This window comes from Odontesthes bonariensis, chromosome 8 (assembly GCF_027942865.1).
Source record: "Odontesthes bonariensis isolate fOdoBon6 chromosome 8, fOdoBon6.hap1, whole genome shotgun sequence".
Lineage (NCBI taxonomy): Eukaryota > Metazoa > Chordata > Actinopteri > Atheriniformes > Atherinopsidae > Odontesthes > Odontesthes bonariensis.
In genome coordinates, this window is record NC_134513.1 from 29,296,706 (window position 1) to 29,303,166 (window position 6,461).

Consider the following 6,461-nt stretch of genomic DNA (forward strand, 5'->3'; position numbering starts at 1 on the left):
TCGCAGTTTTAATAATCAACAGAAGTTTCATCCAGCACTTAAAGTCAAAGTTCAGCTCTGTTACCACCATCACAGCGTCCTCAGTGGACTCCCATCTTTGAATGATCACAAACCTCCTGAAATGCACAATATGAATAAAAAACATTCTTTCCCTGCCATTTGCTGCCTTTGTGTACCTCAAGTACTCTGGAAAAGATTTCCCTTCAGAATTGCTTTGACTCTGTAGTAGCCAATTTCCTGACAATACCAGTTATGTCACTGTCCATGAGCTTTACTGGCCACAACCCTGGATCATTTGAAAGTAGATCCTCACTTTCAGACTGGCAAATGTCCATTAACCCTGCCCCCTCCTGCTCTTGCTCCTTACTCTGTGCTGCGCTGTCATCTGCACTGCTGGCACTGGCCCTGTTGTCGTCACCATGGCCTGATGAGGGGCTTGGTTCTGTATCATGGATTCAAATGGAGTTTAGTTAAAGCATGCAGGTTAGTGATGCACGGACGTTAATGCATAGAAAAGTTAAATGCATGCAAGTTACAGTTATGCATGCAATCAAATTGACTCCATACTTAGCTGTAAAAGTGTAACCCTTAAAAGAAGGGAAACATCTTATTGTGAATCAATTTGAAAGTGACATGGTACTCTTTGCTACTTTCTCACCATCTTCACTGCTGGTCCTCCTCCTGTCCTCCTGCACTTCAGCAGTGGTGGTGTCACTGGCCGCTGCAACATTGCCTGATGTGGAGCCTGGCTCTGTATCAGTGATGAATGCAAGATAAGTTAATACAGGAAAAGGTTAAAGCATGCAGGTTTCAGTTATACATCCAAGTTAGATGTATATTAATTTGTTAGCCTACCATTCGCTAACATCTAGTGTTTGAAAGCTCAAAGTCAGCGAGTGAACTTACCTTTCTTTGAGAAAAACTGAGTGACCAGTTGCCTGCCTCTACTGGCCCTCTCGTCTTTCTCCCGTCTTTCCTTCCGCTTCTGATAACCCGACTTCATTCTAGATTATTTCAGTCAGCTCACCGTCCATCATGTGTTTCAGACAGCCGCTCCGTACACCTGCCTGCATTTCGGATGCGTTCAACTACAATTCGATCAGAACTGGACCGCACCATTTTGCAAGAGGGGGAGGGCCGAGTAAATGTCAATATGCCAAAGAACTAAAGAAAAGTTATTGAAATCGAAAATTGTGTTTAATTAGTTTATTTTCCTTTAAAAATGTTGTAATTCATTAGAAAATTCTAAGAATGGGCAACAATATTAATATTATATTATCACTACCTCCGAGGGCCCCCCAGGCTGCTGGGCCCTTAGAAACGTTACCACCTTTCCCCGCCTGGCGGCGCCCCTGGTGATGCCCGCCTCCACCAGGCTGTGCACCTGCTCCACCTTCGCTAGAAATAAAACCACCGCACTGTTCATGCGGGCAGCGGACTTTACCGAACCGTGCCCGATCACCTGCCCCACGGCCAGCGCCACTTCCTCCACGCTGCACGGAGAGCCGGCACCAACTCTGATGCCGTGCTTCCGGGACAGCATGGAGAAGCCGTCAGACGCCATTGCGGCCGGGAAGCGCACCAAACAAATGCGAAAAAAACCTCGAAATTAACCTCACAAGACTACACAAAGTACGCAGAACTAACACAACTAATGAAACATTTAACAGAGAAAACAAGGATAGCGAATAAAGGGTAGAAAAACCGCCTTTACACTTAGCCTTTCTCTCAGCTCTTCCACTCACACTCCTCTCACCAGCAGAAGAAGAAGAAGAAGAAAAGGAGGAGTGAGGATGCGCAGTGGTGGAATAGGGGGAAGAGGCCGAGGAGCACGAAGACACCGTGCTGTCCCAGATGAAATTCGGGCCACAATTATAGATCATGTCATCATTCATAGCCACATAATTTTGCTTGTTTTTTGTTTGTGTTTATATTACAGTATATGTGTGCTATGTATATTTTTCTTTTCCTTCTACAATACTATACTGTATGGAAGTTACATACTTCACAGTATTTGTGTGAATAAAAATGGTTGGTATGAGTGTATTGTGTGTGCTTTGAGGCTACTCTTACTGTGAAACGTTTTTCCTTCAGTTTTATACACTATTGTATTCTGTTAGGTAGTCCTATGCCATAGTGACAAAACATCTAAACAGTTTGACTTGTAGTGCTCACACAATGCCAAAAAGACAATGCATTTTGGGGCACTGACTATTTGAATGAGAAAGAAACTTCATTTTGACACATGGCTGAACTGTTTAGGGGGAGATATGAGCTTTTGCTGGTGAACCATGGTGTTTTGCTGAACCGTTCAGTTTAGTTTTGCAAAAAGTACTAAAGAGTGTTGAAAACTTCCGGTCTGTTTCAAGAAATGAGCCTAGGCAACTGAGAAAGATCTTTGCAATTTGGGTGGCACTGACTCTTTTCATGGGAAACAAATCAGGTCTGAAGCATGGGTGAACAGTTTTGGGAGAGATATGTGCTTTTGCAGGTTAGCTATGGTGTTGTGCTGAACTATAAGAGTGTTATGCCAAATGATCTTAGAGTTTTGAGAATGTAATTTCTGTTTCAAGAAATGAGCCAAACCAATAGAGAAAAACTGTAATACAACGTTTGTTTGAATGGAAGGATATATAAGAAACAATATAACTTGATACTTACTGTAAGATTGTTTTTTTAAGTCGGCAGAGACAACGGCTCGATGAAAAATCCCTCTTCTGTAACGGCTAACTTTTATAATCCTCTAACCTAACGAAAACAAAATCTTTAATTTGTTTTTTTGTTGGTTTTGTTGGAGGAGGGGGAGCGGGAGGGGAAGGGAGGTTAACTCCAAGTTAGGGCTTCACCTTGATTGGCCGAGTTCCATTGTGAGCTCGGGCGTTGATAGGCTCGGTTCATTGTGAGTCGGTGCGACATTGGCTAAACCGTTCAATGTGAGAATGGAGAAGTGCGAAGCCTATTGGAGGGGAGATTTAGACTAACGTGAGCGAGGTAGCGCCAACGAGGCTTAAAATCATAAACATGCATGTATTGTCAGCCTAGGCTCACTTTCACACACCCATTCATTGGTCCTGCAGACGTTGCTAAAGGTATGTGATAGCCACTTGCCCAGCTCACATGGATTGCATGGCAATCAAATAAGTGGATGGTAGGAAATAAGATCTTCTAACCTATGGGGGGAGAGAACGGCAAAGCCAAAGAAAAATGTGTCCCATGTCAGTCCATGTCAAGATAAGGAGAGTCTGCAAAGGTGCTTTTGTCACACAGCGTATTCTATTATGTTAGCGTGATGAACTTCCTATCCTTTGTCATGGGTCTTGGCCAGGGTGCAACTTGCTTTTCTGAAAGAGACATGGTTCGAATCCCCATAACTTGGGTTTGACACAAGGCGACAAAGATCTGATTGCAATGCTTTAAAAAAAAAAAAAGATGGTTCGAAACCCCATAAGTTGGGTTTGACACCTTCCACACTTTGGAGTGACTGAGCTTCCGAGTGGGCTTTCTGCAGCTCCAACAGAGAGTAATCGGAGACACTTGTGCCCAGCAAGTTTCCAGCTGTAACTGAGGTGAAGTGCTATAAACACATCAAAACACCTGCCCCGTGTGAGGGTCGAACTCACGACCTTCAGATTATGAGACTGACGCGCTGCCTACTGCGCCAACGAGGCCTGCAAAATATAAATATGCATGTATTGTCCGCCTAGGCCCACTTTCCCACACCCATTCATTGGTCCTGCAGACTTTGCTAAAATATGTGATGCCCACTTGCCCAGCTCACATGGATTGCATGGCAATCAAATAAGTGGATGGTAGGAAATAAGATCTTCTAATCTGTAACCCCCTGTGACATCTATGGGGGGCGAGAACGGCAAAACCGAAGAAAAATGTGTCTGACATGACAAGTTTAAGTAGATAATAAAGGAAGGAGAAACTGAAAGACGACAAATATCTGATTGCAAGGCATCTCTAACGCTGGTCGTCCATTGTTCCGTCACGTCAACTTAACTCGCCGGATTGGATGCCTAGTGTCGCCGTGTTGCTACTACAGTGGGCGTGTATACGAAGTTGTAGATAGAACATACGGTAGAACGGCTCCGGGGTAAAGTAAATAACTTGTGATTTTAATCAACCGAAGTTTTGGAGTTTCGGAGGGAAATTAATGTGTATAAATCGTCAGCAATGGAACATTATTTCATATTGCACCATGGATGTGGATCTGCGAGCGAGGAGAGTTGCTATTGTGCTGCTGATGCGACACAGGAGATCTCCTTCTCGCTGCATCACCTGTCCCTGCACCTTTTCTCTGATTTGAAAATGAAACATGAACAAGACATCTTGTGAAAACATGGCCATGGGTGTGATTTGGTTCTTTTGTTGAAATGAATGCCTATCACAATTATTGATAACGTTTAATCCACTACTCCACCTCTGCCCATGAAAGAATTTGATGCACTGGATTGAACCTCTATTCCTTGATGGTCATTACTTTATTGCAAAAGTGGAGATGCTCACAATTGCCTGATGTTTTAGGTGTGTTTATTCGCCTACAATCGTTTTAGCACAGCCATTCTGGCCCCTGCTGCTGTTCATTTTGCCCGCAATAGCAATGACATGAGCAATACCCGAAATGTTCAGTGGTGAATAAACAAAGGGAAAAAAAACTACATGATCTACTGTCATTGGGTAACGCACTACGTCTGCCGTGGCAAATTTGCATAAAGTTCGAGCGAGCCCAACTTTTTGACGTGCCGCAGGTCCCCAGCTCGCCGTGTCAGAATCCCAGCATGCTTTGCGAGCACGGCGACAACGATCGGCCGGATTTCATTGAAAATTAACTGAATACGTTGGATACGGCTTGCGTTGACGGAACAATGGACGACTAGCGTAAAAGAGCGATGGTATTAACCTGTACATCACCCAACCTATAGCTCACCGGTAGATTTGTTGGTGCACACACTCGTCCCTGGGTGGGCTCGAACCACCAACCTTTCAGTTAACAGCCAAACCTGCTGGCCGATTGCGCCACAGAGACTTGCTGTAGCTGTCTGTGGGCGTGGTCTCGATCATTACCACCTCTCATCCAATCATCAGAGTGTGTGTTCGATTTCTTTATGTTTGTCATAAGGTTGATATCTGCTGAGTAGGTAACAAGTAAAGTAGCACACAACAAGTAGTCAATAACTTCCTGGTCTGACTTGTTAAAGAAAGAGGTTTGATGTCCAATTTTTTCCCAGGTTCCCTCATTAGGTCTCTCAGGCTTTTTGAAATTTTTTTGTTTTGTGTGTGACTTTCATAGCAATATGACAAAAAGGTTCTTTTTTAACTTTGCTTGTGCAATTTTGACAAAAGACAGAGGAGCCTCCAGGTTGAGTCATGCATTACACTGCACTTAAAGGGGAACTCCGGGGCATTTGAAGTGCAATCCCATTGCTAGAGGTTGTCAAATACTGATAGTAGGACACAGACAGGTGCAAATCTGCGCTCCCTGTGCGGATATTGCGCTGTTTGCGCAGCCTGTCATGCGAGGCTAATACGTGGTGGCTAAAGGGCAAGTGCTAACCCTTCCACGTAAAACAACAACTTGCACACTGCAGAAACGTCACACCACTTTATAAACCATCCGACAATAAAGTCACAAGCCTTACCATCAAAACCATATGCATGGTTCTCACATTACTGGCATGGGGACGTTACAAAACAACTTTATAAACAGCATGTAACTTACCTGTTGTTTGTATGCTCGCGCATGTGAAAGCCCAAAAGAGTCAATGGACAATACTCCCAAATACAAAGCAATTATCTTCTCTAGAAAAACTGTGTTCAAGTATTTAAAACATTACAACAATACATGCCCAGTAATATTGTTGTCACCCTTGGAGAAATATTTTGCCAAGGAGCGTGTATAATGCGTAAGGAAAGATTTTTTTATATTTATATTAATTATATATACATTTATAAATTCGTTCATATTTATATACATTTTTTTCACCCAAAATTTCCCCCATGCCAGATCGCCAAATGCTCCAAGTCCGCGGACAAAAACATTTTGTCCGACAATAGACCATGAAATTTCTCTTTTTCCGTATCATTCGTGGATGCCCATGTCATTTAATGACAAATAGCATTTGTCTTTGTTGCTCAAAATGTTATTAAGCACCGTGTTACACATCAAAGTATCAGAAAGACTCGATCATTCTTTTAGTTTTTAAAAGCCACAATGGTCCTAGAGCTGCTGGAAAGAGTTAAGCGAGCCCTTCTCTAAAGAGAAGTAGTAAATCTGCTGGCTGTAAAGTGTTATTTCAAATCAAGTGGTGCGCATAGGATGACTCGTTACAAACCAACGTCCTATTGAATTTGTGACAGGGCTCGATTAAATTGACATTCTTGTCATGGCATTGGAAAACAACATTATAAATGTCTTTGGTTTACGCTACTAAAAGTGCCAAAACCTGGTTTCCTCA

At 43.1% G+C, this 6,461-nt stretch overlaps 1 non-coding gene across 1 annotated transcript; it reads right to left on the bottom strand.

Annotated features, from left to right (window-relative positions):
- Positions 1-3,595: 3,595 nt before the first annotated feature.
- Positions 3,596-3,668, bottom strand: trnam-cau (transfer RNA methionine (anticodon CAU)). Its single transcript has one exon. It is a non-coding gene; the product is annotated as a tRNA-Met (tRNA).
- Positions 3,669-6,461: the final 2,793 nt, after the last annotated feature.